The sequence below is a fragment of the Arachis ipaensis genome, chromosome B07 (genome assembly GCF_000816755.2).
Source record: "Arachis ipaensis cultivar K30076 chromosome B07, Araip1.1, whole genome shotgun sequence".
In the NCBI taxonomy this organism is placed as follows: Eukaryota; Viridiplantae; Streptophyta; class Magnoliopsida; order Fabales; family Fabaceae; genus Arachis; species Arachis ipaensis.
This window is the reverse complement of record NC_029791.2, coordinates 40,446,361-40,458,884: the sequence shown is the minus strand read 5'-3', so window position 1 is coordinate 40,458,884 and position 12,524 is coordinate 40,446,361.

The window sequence follows — 12,524 nt, the reverse complement described above, 5'->3', positions numbered from 1 at the left end:
ATAAAAATTAACATATTAAAATTATAATATAAACCTTTTAAATTTTATTTTATTTTATTTATTTTAAACTCATGAATAAAATAATTTAGTATTTAGAATTTAGAGTTTAGTATTGTTTGATTTAGGATTTGGTGCAAGATGCTTTAGAGTTTAAGGTTTAAAATTAGATTGATTAGAGTTTAAGATGGGATGGTTTAAGATTTATGATTAAAAAATTAGGATTTGTGATTTTTTGTTTAGAGTTTAGAGTTGGATGGTTTAAGATTTTGATTTTGATTTTTTGTGAATTTGATAAAAATTTATTTTTTATCGTAATATATATATTTTATATGATAATATTAATTTAGTTATTAATTCATTTAATAAATATTAATGAGGTAATTCGTTAACGGAATTTTTCATAATTTTTTCGGTTAATTGTTAATTTATATACATAAATTTAATTATGATATAGTTAGTTATGCTAATGTAATTTACGAATTTATGTGTAGATTAGTTGTTAATGTGAAGGAAAACATTTAATTATTTATTATTTAATTTGTTATTATTTAGTTTACTAGTAAATAGTATTGAAATAAAGATGGCAAGATACAGTGAGTAATTGAAATTTTAAAAATTATTATTTTTTGGATTAAAATGATTAATATTTAAATTTTAATTTTAATTTTATGCATGTCACTTAAATTTAAAATAGTTAATGGCGCATTGGAATAAATATAAATTTAATAATGGATGATATTCACCCTTAATCAACATTTCATTAGTGTTATTAGGGACATTAATTAATTAACTAATTAGTATATTAAAGTCGCTGATCTAGTACTATCACCTTTATTATATGGTGCATATAGTCCCATCATATCATAATAATTAATCACAATTCTTTTTCGTAATCTCGAATTACCATTATTAATTTTAGATTAAATATTGTTCAAATCATTTTATAAACGACAACTATATTTAATTCTTACCTCACATGTTAAATTTATTGGATAATTTTTTTTACACACATTATTATTATTATTATTATTATTATTATTATTATTATTGAAAATATAAAATATAAAAAAGTTATTTTGGTCCTGATGTATGGCACATAAAATTTAATTTGTAGATGAATTATTGGCTATTACTAAAACATTTCAACCAGCCCAGTATCATTTCTATAATTTAATCATAATGAACAAAATTAATTAGTTAAAGTATCTAACCATCACGTGTTGTGGGGCTCAACATAACTTGTATAAAAGCTTCAAATTATAGAAAATATCTTCAATTATATTCTTTTTTTGGACACTTGTCTCACAATAATGTTGACAACAAAAATATACAGGTGACCATAGACCTCGCCTATTTTCAAATATTAAAGGGGATGACAAATATTTTGTATAGGCATTGTGTGTTAGTATTTAATAAATTCATATTCTAAAATTCAAAAAATTTAAATTAAGAAAATTGATTAATTAAACTGTGTTAAATGGGATTTTAACGCCTGAGATATGTAAACATATTAGAATCTACAATTTAGAAATTTAGCGGTAAAATTTGAATTAAAAAAAGTTGAATTGAGCGCAAAAATATAATAATTTTAGAAAAAAATGTGTATTGGAATTAAAATTGTCTGTACCGGCTTAAATCTGTCTGATAGTGCAAGTAAAAAAAAAATTGAAAATGTAGAAATAATGAAAAAAATATTTAAAATAGAAAATCGAACACCTATTTTAAAGGTTTTGGCCCAAAGTTGAGTCAAACGAGCCAAAAATATCAAACAAGCCCATGTTGAGTACAAAGCCTAAGTCCACACTCATAAAATCCCTCACACATACCAATTTCAGCTTATTTCACTTAGAGAATGAGAGAGCAATGTTGATTGAAAAGAGAGAAAAGAGAAGAAAAAAACCTTTGCTCCATACATTTTAATCTATCATAACTTTTGCTTCGGAACTCCAATTGATGAGTCATTTGTGGCCATGCGAAGATTATCTTTTCCTCTTCAATTCTATTTGATTAGTTTGGTGAGTAACTCAAAATACTAGCTCCAGCTTTTCATTCACATCTGGTTTTGTATTTTGAGCTTGGGTATTGAGGATTTTTAGTGATTTTGATGTTATAGGAGTTCTCTAGCTTATGTGCTTGGTGGTTTTTATTATTAAATTCAATGGGTAAAGATAAAGATCCCTTTTTTTCTCTTGGTTCATCAATTTATATGAGCCCTAGTTTTGACATTGTGCCAAATTGTATGGTATGGCGTTAGATTGAGTAATTGGAAGCTTGATTTGGTGGACTTGTAGAATTTGAGCTTGGACATTGGTGTGAGTCAATTTGAGGCTTGGAAGTTGGAAGGAAAAGCTTGACGTTTGCGACATTAAGGTATGTGTTTAAGTTTCAGGTAAACACCATGTAATGTGATATGAAGTCCTAGGTTAGTGGCCTTAGGATTATTATTAAATTGTTGTGGTTGATTGTTTAGTTTAGTAAAAATTATAATATGTTAGATAATTGCATGATTCAATTAGTTGTGATATTGTGAAAGTGATGATGTTATTGAGTATGATGATGATTTGATGAGAAAATTAGACCGGAAGCCGTGATAAGGTGAGAAATTTCCTATTTGGTAAGTGGAGGTAAGTGGTGTGAATTGTTATATGCTAATGAGATGATTGATTCTTGGTTGATGGTGAATTTGGATATATGAGTGTTGTGTGTGGTTGATGTAAAATGGATATAGTTGATGAATGTGTTAAATAAGTTGGACGTAGGTTGATTTAGGTTTGGAATGGTTGAGGATTGATAAATGAGTGTTTGGAATGTGTAGAAATGATTTTGAAATGGTTTAGGCTTGAATCAAATTGAGAATTGATGAAATTGAAGGATTGTGTGAATTTGGTAAAAACAGATTTTTAGCCAATTTTGACGAGCCATAACTTGGTGCTCGAAGTTTTGATTTAGATAAAATTTGTCTTAAATTAAAGCTAGTAGAAAGATCTTGAAAATCATCTAAGAATAAAGAAAAATAGATAATTGTACATAATGTTATAGAGGTTTAAATCTGGGGTTTAAATTTAAATTTTGCAAATATTGCAGAAAACTGGGGTCATGTGTACACACAACCCATGTGTATGCATGAGAGGCATTACATAATTGAAAGAGTTTCATGCGCATACCATGCGTATGCACAAAAGCCAACTCATGCATACCCATAACCCATGCGTACGCATAATGTAACACCCTAATATTCAAATCCTTATGCTCGAGTCATAAGTCAATAATATTACGGTGGTACGACCCTCCGGTGGATTTTTAATACATAATTATAAGTATATTTGAAAGGAGTATTAAATGAGAAGCCTGAAAAGAGTAAAAATAAAATTGCGAAGTCGTATCACTCATGTATCGACAACTAAAAGCAAAAGCGTGAACTCGAAAGCGATATACGGTTGAAGACATAAAGGAGAATAAGAGAAGGACAGTATATAGGTATATAACATAAGTAAATAGCCACTAGTCGCGACCCGCGAAGTTTAGGTCGGCTAGGGTATAGTACAACAGTAGTTGACAACAGAATCTCCTAATATCTCCCAAAAGATATGTAAGAGCTTCTATAGGCACGTTCAAAAGAGTTCAACACATCATGTAAGCTTTTCAAGGTAAAGGTGGAGAGATTCTAAGCAAAATATAAAGTAGAGAACATAAAGATCTTCGTCATCTCTCAGATGAACCACAACTCACTTCTGAGCACCTGGACCTGTAGCTGAAAAATAAGAGATATATACGGAATGAGAACCCCTGACCCATGGGTTTCCAGTACGATAAAAGTGCAAATAAATACAATGCATTGCAATAAAAACTCACTAAGCATCCTAAACTTCCTTTCACCCAATATTCATCCTATGTTCTCGCTAATCCATGAACAGGCAACTGTCATAAGGGAATGCTAAATCTGAATCATATCTTTCATGCTTCTCAACTCTCTCTAACTCTTTGACGAATTAGAGTTAGAGTCATAAACAAAACCATCACCAGTTATTCTGTCTCAGTAATTCTATATCGTTGTCTCATATCCTCGCCTAGAGCAAGTGAAATCACTTCACTGCGTCTACCCAGGGAGCTCAAATTATCTCATTCAATAATCATCATCATTATTCAATTACATCATCAACTCATCTCATACAGAACAGCCCTCAGCGTCCACCGATACCAGCATGAGGAACCTCTCAGTTGTACAAACACAAGCAATACAGACAACTAATACACAATTAAAGTACAAGTAGAACAAGTAGCACATAATCAGGTAATATAGCATATATGATATAGCAATGCAAAATAAATAGGCAAACCCAAACAATTCAAACATATGAAAATGATGTATGCCTGCCATATGGCTGATGAGTCTCATCTGTCGGTTATAAAGCCAACCCGATAAGTTCTGGTAGCTAACCATTGGACTGTCCCTCTGTCGTGCATCTCCAACTCGAGTTATTCTCACTCATAATTATGATCATAATCATAATCATACAACACCCACATTGGTGTTTATCCAAACAACACCCACACTGGTATTTATCCCCTGGGGCGAGCTCATCCGTAACTTTCACAGTGTTCGGCCACACTTACGACATAGTGTCAGCAGAGTATCAAGTCTCAACCTGGAGCACGTGGTGGCTAGTCACTGCTACATCCAGGAAAACTCGTATCTCAGATAATCATTCCACATTCATTCATAAGATTCTGTAATCATTCATCATGACCATATCGTCATTTATACATCACATGATTGCATATTTTATACATCACTCATCATAATCCAGGGCAAGTGGGGCGACACCACAACCCTTGCGTCCACCCGAAAAGCCTCTATACTAACCAACCTGGAGCAAGCGGGGCGCAACCACAACCCTTGCATCTACCCATGAGGTATGTTCTCATATGCCCAGGAGGAACCAAGGAGGGGATCCTAACCTCCTAGCTCCCACCATCTCGCTGGGGGTGCTTTTACAATACCAGGAGGAATAAGGACGGGGATCCTCACCTTCCTTCATCTCTCTGGGGTCGCACTTCCGAGAAAGAGAGCTCAAGATAAAACAATCATTCAAAACCATATTTTCATTTCCAGCCATAAATCAATATTTATCATAGCCATCCGGCTCATGGCATAACCCATAACCAACCAATAATTATTATCAAATACAGCCCTTCGGCTCACGGCATACACCGCACTTCCATCATCACCCTCAGCAACTCATACAATCATCATTACTCATCATTCATCATTGATTCTCACTTTACCTTATCCACAAGTTACCACATGTCCTAGATTCTTTTCATTACTAGGCATACCATAAAGATTTAGGACTTAAAGGGTGAGAATGGAGACTTAAAATTCTGAAATTTGGTATGAAAACTCAAAATCAGCTTTGGGGTGAAAACGGGGTCACACGTGCGCATCACCCACGCTTACGCGTGGATGGGAGAAAAGTAAAGTGACGCCTGCGCGTCAGCCACGCGTACGTGTGGGTACGTTTTGTGCCCCCGCACAAAACCAGCACAATACCGGCACAACTCTTGGGAACTTTGGTTAGGCACTTGAATCAGTACATCAATACGTACGCGTCGGCCAGGCACACGCGTGGGGGAGTGAAATTTTGAAAGTGACGCGTGCGCGTCGGCCACACGTATGCGTGGGAGTACGATCTGCTAAAAATTTTACTAAGTTAAAAAGCTACAGAATTACATTTTCAAACCTCAAATTTTCACCACACGTAACTTCTTCTACGAAATTCCTTTTTCAACCATTTCTGAACCGTTGGAAAGATCTTTGAATAAAATTTCATAAAAATTCATTTTTAAATAATTCTGAACTCTGTGGACTGAGTTATGGACTGCTAAAGTTGGTGAAAAATCAGTTTTTACCCAAACATAGAAATCACCAATTTTTCCAATGTTCACAAGCAAAATTCATTTCCACTCATCCAAATGATCACAACCTAATTACATTCACATAATTACACTCAACCAAAACCAAACCTACCTCATCTATACAATTTCATCCAAAACTATCAAATTTCACACCTCAATTCCTCAAACCTTATTATTCAATAACCAAACCAATTATTCATACACTCAATGTCTAAAATCCATCCAATCTCTTATATCATCACACAATACACACATCAACTTACCTTCTTTACCTCTTTTTAGCCTTTGGCCCAAGATTCACGGCCTCTGGCCCAAATTCACAATTTAAATGCATATTCCACAAACTAATATTTATTATCCGATTCATCAAATTCTCAACACACCAAACATACAATTCACACAAATTCTCAACCCAATCATTAATTCACAGTACATATCAACTATGCATATTAGTACCAACCATTTACACAATCCAAACATAATCCTAGGGGCATCTAACATTGGAATTCTCATCACACCACACGGTACTTAAATGAAACTTAAACCATACCTCTTGTAGCCAAAATAATTGAGCTTCCTCTTGAGAGTCTCCACCAACTCTTAGCTCCAAGCCTCACCAAGGCTCTACAAGCAACACCAACCTCCCAATTGTGCACCAAAATCACCAAATACACTAACATAACTAATTTCACATATATACATTATCCTAGGGTTCATGAAAATGATAAATCACAAGGATTAGAGGGTTTCTTACCTTAACCCATAAAATTGGTTGATGGAACTCACCAATGGCTCATACTAGAGCACTCCTAAACAACCAAAATTACAAGATTTCCTCAAAACCCAAACCAAATTCGAATTTAAAGAAAAAACGAAAACTGAGCAGAGGACAGTGGATTAATCACCACGAAACTTAGATAAAATCATAGAGGATGAGAAGAGCGATGCGTGGCCATAAACGGCTCGTCAATCGGAGTTCTAGATCAAAAGTTATGGTGATTTGAAGTTTGATGGAGATATGATTTTCTCTCTTCTTCCTCCCTTCTCCATAGCTGCGCCCCTCTCTCATTTTCTAGGTTAAATAAGCTGAAATGCTCATAAATAATGTTTATATATGTTGGGTCTTGGGCCCGGTTAACTTATTTTAGTCCGTTGGCCCAATTTTGGGCCAAAACCTTTAAGATTAGAGTTTTAAATCGGATTTTAAATATTTCTATCTTCCCTAATTATAACTCCTAATTTCTTGGACTTATTTTCACTTATAATTAATTTTCTCAGCTGCAGTACTAGACAGATCTCAGCCGGTACTGCCGGTCAAAATTTTGGTGCGCGTTTTTACGCAGAAATCTATGTTTTCTGACTTAGAAAAATCCACTGAGTCCAAATATCATATTTAAATTATCAAATTCTGATTGCTAGATTTTCTAACCATATTCATTCCTATTTAATTTATTATTTAATTAATTACAATTTGACCGGGTTTTACACCCGAATTGCATTCCAGAATTGAATTGTTTTTGTGCGCATTTGGCTCGTGTGTACGCATGAGGCATGCATACGTACTGATAAAACCCATTTTTAGGATTTATCCTGTATGGATTTTGAGCATTTTATCAACTTTTTCTCACATTTATTCAATAAAATAGCATGATTTTGTGATTCTTCCTTAATTTGTACTTAAGTATGAAAACATGCTTTTAGGCCTTTAATTTGATGATTTTAATTCACCTTTGATTCCACTAGATGCCTTGATTTGTTTGTTAAGTGAATTTAGGTTGAAAAGGCTAGGAATGGATCAAAGGAGTGAAGAGGAAAGCATGCAAAGTGGAGAACACATGGAAAAAGCTAAAGATTTGGATGCGTGATGAGCGGATAATTTATACCCTTTTTGGCATTGTTTTTACATAGTTTTTAGTATGTTTTAGTTATTTTTTATTATATTTTTATTAGTTTTTATGCAAAAATCACATTACTAGACTTTACTATGAGTTTGTGTATTTTTCTGTAATTTCAGATATTTTCTGGTTGAAATTGAGGGACCTGAGCAAAAATCTGATTCAGAGGCTGAAAAAGGACTGCAGATGCTGTTGGATTCTGAACTCCTGCAATCGAAGTAGATTTTCTAGAGCTACAGAAGCCCAATTGTCGCGCTCTCAATTGCGTTGGAAAGTAGACATCTTGGGCTTTACAGAAATATATAATAGTATATACTTTGCCCGAGATTTGATGTCCCAAATTGGCGTCCAAAGCCAGCCTAAAACATCTTGGCGTAAAACGCCCAAACTGGCACCAGAATTGGAGTTAAACGCCCAAACTGGCACCAAAGCTGGCGTTTAAGTCCAGGAGCAGCCTATGCACGTGAAACCTTCAATGCTCAGCCCAAGCACACACCAAGTGGGCCCCGGAAGTGGATTTCTGCACTATCTGCACTTAGTTATTCATTTTCTGTAAACCTGAGTTACTAGTTTAATATAAATAACACTTTTTACTATTCTATTCGCAGACAATCTTATGCTATCATAGACCATTGTTCACGTTTGGAGACTGGCCTCACGGCCATGCCTAGACCTTTTTCACTTATGTATTTTCAACGGTGGAGTTTCTACACCCCATAGATTAAGGTGTGGAGCTCTGCTGTTCTTCATGAATTAATGTAATTACTACTGTTTTCTATTTAATTCACGCCTGCTTCTTCTCCAAGATATACCTTCGTACTTAATTCAGTTAAGTCAGAATGAAGGGGTGACCCGTGACAATCACCCAATCTTCGTTACTCGCTTAGCCAAGATCCGCGTGCCTGACAACTACAAAGCGGTCTACATGATGTTCAACGTAGTCATTGGACGATAGCCGAAAAATATTCTCTTGGATATCTAATACATGGACCGAGTCCGTGAGATTAGTATCTTCGTGGTATAGGCTAGAATTATTGGCAGCATTCCTGGGATCCGGAAAGTCTAAACCTTGTCTGTGGTATTCCGAGTAGGATCCGGGAAGGAATAACTGTGACGAGCTTCATACCTGCGAATGTTGGGCGCAAGTGACAGTGTGCAAAAGGATTAATAACTTCTATTCCAATGCTAGTAGGAACCGACAGATGATTAGCCATGCGGTAGCTGTACCTGGTATTTTTCATCCGAGACGAGAAATCCGACAGTTGATTAGCCGTGCAAAAACCGTAGAGGACCATTTTCACTGAGAGGATCTTATAGCTTGCCATGGAAGGAAGTAACGCATGGTTGAAAAAAGGTAGTAGGAAAGCAGAGGTTCAGAAGCAACAAAGCATCTCCAGACGCTTATCTGAAATTCCCACCAATGAATTATATGAGTAACTTTATTTTATTTTATGTTTTAATTATATTTTAATTATAAAAACCCATAACCATTTGAATCTGCCTGACTGAGATTTACAAGATGACCATAGCTTGCTTCAAGCCGACAATCTCCATGGGATCGACCCTTACTCACGTAAGGTATTACTTGGACGACCCAGTGCCCTTGCTGGTTAGTTGTGCGGAGTTGTGAAAAGTGTGAATCACAATTTCCCACACCAAGTGTTTGGCGCCGTTGCCGGAGATTGTTCGAGTTTAGACAACTGACGGTTCATCTTGTTGCTCAGATTGGGTAATTTTATTTTATGTTTAAGCTTTTTATTTTTAATTTTCAAAAAATCCAAAAATAATAATAAAATGTTCTTCAGAATTTTTAAGAATGAATTATAGAGCTTCATGAGATCTAGTGAAACCTGGTTGGCTGTTAAGCCATGTCTAATCTTTTGGACCGAGGTTTCTACCTTCCATTGTAAAAAGGACATGCTTGTATGTGTTATGTTAAAGCTTGGCTGGCCGCTTGGCCATGTCTAATTCGTTTGGACCGGAGCTTTAGAATCACATTGCATAAGCCTTTGGATTCTCATTCATAATTCTATGCTGAAGCTTGGCTGGCCATTGGCCATGTCTAATCTTTTGGACCAGAGCTTTAGACTAACATTTCAGGAATCCTGGAATTCTTATTAAAAATTTTGAATTTCTTTATTTTCTTTTTCCAAAATATTTTTGAAAAATACAAAAAATTAATAAATTATAAAAACAAAAAATTTTGTGTTTCTTGTTTGAGTCTAGTGTCAAATTTTAAATTTGGTGTCAATTGCATCTTTTTAATTTTTCTTTAATTTTCGAAAACTCATGCATTATGTTCTTCATTGATCTTCAAGTTGTTCTTGATGATTTTCCTTGTTTGATCTTTGAATTTTCTGGTTTTGTGTCTTTTCTTGTTTTTCTTGTGCTTTTTCGAATCATTAGTGTCTAAAGTTAAAAAATTTCTAAGTTTGGTGTCTTGCATGTCTTTCTTCTCTTAAAAATTTTCAAAAATATGTTCTTGATGTTCATCATGATCTTCAAAGTGTTCTTGGTGTTCATCTTGACACTCAAAGTGTTCTTGCATGCATTAGTTGTTTTGATCTTGGATTTTTATGTCTTGTGTAATTTAGTTGTTTTTCTCTCTCCTCATTAAAAATTCAAAAACAAAAAAATATCTTTCCCTTATTTTACTCATAAATTTCAAAATTTGAATTGACTTAGTAAAAAAATTTCAAAATTTGATTGTTTCTTGTTAGTCAAGTCAAAATTTCAATTTAAAAATTTTCTATCTTTTCAAATCTTTTTCAAAAATCAAATATTTTTCATTTTTCTTAATATTTTCGAAAAATTTTTTAACTGATTTTTAAAATCTTTTTCTTACTTTTATTTCATGATTTCCGAATTTAATGCTAACAATTAATGTTTTGATTAAAAAATTTTTAAGTTGTTACTTGCCTATTAAGAAAGGATCAATCTTTAAATTCTAGAATCATATCTTTTAGTTTCTTGTTAGGCAAGTAATCAACTTTAATTTCAAAAATCAAATCTCTTTAATTTCCTTTTCAAATCTTTTTCAAAATAGATTTCAATCATATCTTTTTCAAAACTTAATTTCAAATCTTTTTCTAACTTCTTATCTTTTCAAAATTGATTTTCAAATCTTTTTCAATTAACCACTTGACTTTTTGTTTGTTTTACTATTTCTTATCTTTTTCAAAACCACCTAACTACTTTTTTCTCTCTCTAATTTTTGAAAATCACTAACCACTTTTTCAAAATTCTTTTTAATTAACTAATTGATTTAAAATTCTAATTTTATTTTATTTTCCTTCTTAAATTCGAATTCTAACTAATAATTAAAATAAAAACAAAAATATTTTTCTTTTCTTTTGAATTAATTTTCGAATACTCTCTCTCTCTCTCATCTCTTTTTATTTATTTATTTATTTACAAAAACTTCTCTTCTTCTTATAATTCGAACCATCTCCCTCTCTCTGTGTTCGAATTCTTCTTCTCCCTTCTTCATTCTATTTCTTCTATTCTTCTACTCACATAAAGGAATCTCTATACTATGACATAGAGGATTCTTATTCTTTTATGTTCTCTTCTTTTTCATATGAGCAGGAGCAAGGATAAGAACATTCTTGTTGAAGCTGATCCTGAACCTGAAAGGACTCTGAAGAGGAAACTAAGAGAAGCTAAAGCACAAAACTCTGGAGAGGATCTAACATAAATTTTTGAAAAAGAAGAAGACATGGCAGCCGAAAATAACAACAATAGTGGAGATGCAAGGAAGATGCTTGGTGATTTTACTGCACCCACTTCTGACTTCTATAGAAGAAGCATCTCAATTCCTGCAATTGGACCAAACAACTTTGAGCTTAAGCCTCAATTAGTTTCTCTAATGCAGCAGAATTGCAAGTTTCATGGACTTTCATTGGAAGATCCTCATAAGTTCTTAGCTGAATTCTTACAAATCTGTGACATTGTCAAGACCAATGGGGTTAATCCTGAGGTTTACAGACTTATTTTTTTTTCCTTTGCTGTAAGAGACAGAGCTAGGATATGGTTGGACTCACAACCTAAAGAAAGCCTGAACTCTTGGAAAAAGTTGGTCAATGCTTTCTTGGCCAAATTCTTTCCACCTCAAAAGTTGAACAAGCTTAGAGTGGAAGTCCAAACCTTCAGACAGAAGGAAGGTGAATCCCTCTATGAAGCTTGGGAAAGATACAAGCAATTGATCAGAAGGTGTCCTTCTGACATGCTTTCAGAATGGAGCATCCTATGTGTATTATATGATGGTCTGTCTGAATTATTCAAGATGTCATTGGACCACTCTGCTGGTGGATCTCTTCATCTAAAGAAGATGCCTGCAAAAGCCCAGGAACTCATTGAAATGGTTGCAAATAACCAGTTCATGTATACTTCTGAAAGAAATCCTGTGAACAATGGGGTAACTCAGAAGAAAGGAGTTCTTGAGGTTGATACTCTGAATGCCATATTAGCTCAGAATAAAATATTGACTCAGCAAGTCAATATGATTTCTTAGAATCTGACTGGAATGCAAGCTGCATTCGGTAGTACTAAAGAAGCTTCCTCTGAAGAAGAAGCTTATGACCCTGAGAATCCTGCAATGGAAGACGTGAATTACATGGAAGAATCCTATAGAAATACCTATAATAAGTTCTTAATACCTTGTACCATAGGCACCATGACCTTTGAGAAGGCTCTGTGTGACCTGGGATCAAG